The 3,091-nt window shown below is 38.7% G+C and overlaps 1 protein-coding gene across 3 annotated transcripts in view; it reads right to left on the bottom strand.

Annotated features, from left to right (window-relative positions):
- Positions 1-3,091, bottom strand: part of Obsc (Obscurin) — a 51,293-nt gene that overhangs the window by 47,037 nt on the left and 1,165 nt on the right. Inside the window, exon 1 of one of the 3 annotated variants that reach the window (XM_018034641.2) lies at positions 1,922-2,184. The exons of 1 other annotated variant lie outside the window; for it this stretch is intronic. The gene's annotated coding sequence lies outside the window, so the exon portion shown is untranslated. Of the gene's footprint in view, positions 1-1,645; positions 1,772-1,921; positions 2,185-3,091 lie in introns of those variants that run through there. One more of the 3 variants, XM_018034642.2, reaches the window with a different exon arrangement.

The raw sequence follows: 3,091 nt of genomic DNA, 5'->3' as shown, positions 1-3,091 counted from the left end.
TTATAAAAATAGAAATTTATCAAACCTTTTATAATAATAATACCGCTAGAATCAATCCGTGAGAAATTACACGTGGAACACAGTTGCATATTTTAATACAAAAATCTACTAGACACGGATAATTAAATATTGAGTACAAGAATTTTATGGCACAAATTGAACAGCAGGAAATTAATGATATCATTTGTTGGCAATTTGTTTTACGTCAAACAAGATAGAACTGAAATATTATAAGCTATCAATCTTTTTATAACAACAACCAGAAGTTTCAATTAGAAACAAACTACGTATAGAACGCAGTTGCAAAACTTGAATATAAAAGACTGTCAGATATGGAGCAATATAGTTACTGAAAAGACCCTACGATAAACGATTGTGCAGTAGGAAATGGACAGTATCACTTGTTGGCAGCTTGTTCTACCTGAAACAAGGTAGAACGTTCGCCAGATATTTCGAGTCGCGTACCTTGGCCTCGCCATCGTCATCATCCTCAACACGGTAGTCGTGGTCGTGTTTTCCGCGAACTGAAAAACTTGGCCTTCGCGCCACACCGCTACCTGAACAGCTACGCCGCGGTTTAATTCACCGTGAGCATGGGAACGGATGAAACTGTGCCAGTAAAATAGCGCAGTCTATTTTATGAGGCGCCTTGGACACGTAACACAGAATTTCATTTCTCAGCCGCGTGAGTTTCTCCGCTTGATGGAACAGACCCGCGACAGCGTGTCATCTCGTTCCACACGTTTGACGCCAATCGTCGTTTTCACTCTTGCTCCCCGCCGGGCGATTTCGAGATAAAAATGAGAATGAACAAGAAGAGGAGAATGAGAAGATTTCTCCTAAAAATATTATGATGCATTTTGCAGATTCGTCAGGAAAGACCAAAAAAAGTGTATGACAAACTTCTTGATTAAATAAGAAATTTAATTAAAGATACGTCAGAATGCAAATTGAAGATAATTTAATTGTATGTACAATGTCACTGCTTCGAGCCTGGATATTTTGGAAGAAGGCTACCATTTACTTAAAAAATTAATTAAAAGCAAATACTGATTCGACTGAGATTTATTTAGAAATAAATATTAACTTCATTAAAATTTAATTAAAAATATTCAGTGTCAGAATGCAAATTGAAGATGTGTTGACAATGTGTTTCGAGGGAATTGGATATTTCGAGGGGAACCCATCAGTTACTTGTACGGGGTAATTAATCACGAACAGTGTTATAATCAGTAAAAGATTTGTTACATTCCATCTCTTAGCTTCCGCATGTTAAGCTGACAGGATTCCATATCTGTCAACGTAACGCATGTCGACGGGATGGACTCTATAGATTCGATCTCTGATTGCTTTTCATGATTCATTCAACAATTACGAGTATCACTAAAATTTGATTCCGTAATTTAATTTAATATCGGGTGCTACATGATTGATGACAATTTATAATGATACCAATGACGTGAATAATACCATAAAAATTGTCGTTTAAAAAACAGAGAATCATAGTTGAAGGTTTCGTAACATACCAATCCCCGCACGTAATCGGTTTTATTTTCCAATTACATGTCACTGTTGTTCACAATGCGTCCCGAAATAATCTGAAAATCACCGGCGTTTAGGAGCATCATCATTCAAGGCCACGTACCCACAATCGAGGCGAACAAGCGTGTTCGATTAAACGGAAGAAGAAGAAGAAGAGCCTGTCCCATAGATTTTGATAAAGTCGAGAAGCATCAAGGGTCGAAGTGGATCAGTGCGGAAGGAAGGCGGCGACTACGGTGCAAGCACGAGAGATGCGAAGTTCGACACTTGCACAACACCAACGAAAATAGCACGACGAGTGGCTGACACCGAGGAACGAGCGAACGGAAGAGGAAAGGAACGAAAAATAAGCGGACGAGAAAAGCTTGTTGGGACTCACCTAGCTGAAAAAACGGGCTAAGCACACCAGTCCAGGGACACTTGAAGGAACCGTTTCGTAAAACCGCCCCCGCGATCACTAGGTCCTTTCACTACTTCCACGAAGCGATGGACAGATCGGATCGATCGTGCACTGGATAGAATCGTTTTCGCACCACTTTTGCGCTCGTGAACCCCGAATTAAATCCTCCGAGGCGAGGAGGAAGCCAGCCGGCGGCTATCTCGAGACTGCTACCAATGCCAGCCGCAACGCGTCCCGACACCCTCCACACTTCTCTTCTTCTTCTTCTTCTTCTTCTTCTTCATCGCGTGTGCCACACGTCGTCGTCTTCTTTCCTTTCTTTCGCCTACCACCTATACCCACGTCGCTCGCCCGGTCCGTCGCATGTTGTGCATCGTTATACACCGTCCAAAGATCGGCGTTCATCCACCGCTTACATTCAATGATTCACGAGAGTGTTCGAACGCGTGTAAGTGAAAATTGAAACATGAGGTGTATGACTACTATTAAACGCAAGTATTACGACGGTACATAAGTCAATCGAATAATGATGTGGAAATTACGAAGCATTTAATATACAGAATGATAAGAATTATTTATATCTTATTCTATATTAATATTTAGTTGTAATATAGTAATATTTACTTTCGTTACAATTATTTCTGCAAGAAATTCTTTTTATTTTTTTATATAAAGTATGTCTTATTAATACTACATACTAAAATACAACGTGATGTACAAAAACACTTATAAATAGTACCTTTCTTAATCGACTGATATATCTATTTGCTCAAATATATTGAATATCTTATATATTGATAAACTTCGGCTATATAGTTCTAACGATCCACTACATATAACAATTAGAAACAATATAATGATAAATCACAGTAGAGTGGGATTTAACTATCTTTGGTAAGGCACCCTTTTAAGCAGGGGAAACAGGGGTATTAGAAAAACCCCTCATGTATATATTAACTAAACTGTAAATCGTCGTCTCATGCAATGTACAAAGTTTTCAATAATTTTACAGGCATGACCTGGAGATCCCATGTTATAGATGCTGGATTGTTTAAAACAAATTAGTTTAATTTATTTCCTTAATTCAAGCATGAAAATGGAAACGTTCGAATATTTCCGTGAGCTACTGTTGTATGTCGTACGACGCAC

The sequence above is a fragment of the Ceratina calcarata genome, unplaced genomic scaffold (genome assembly GCF_001652005.2).
Source record: "Ceratina calcarata isolate Rehan_Ccalc_2016 unplaced genomic scaffold, ASM165200v1 scaffold8, whole genome shotgun sequence".
Taxonomy (NCBI): Eukaryota; Metazoa; Arthropoda; class Insecta; order Hymenoptera; family Apidae; genus Ceratina; species Ceratina calcarata.
This window is presented reverse-complemented; position numbering and strand designations above follow the sequence as displayed.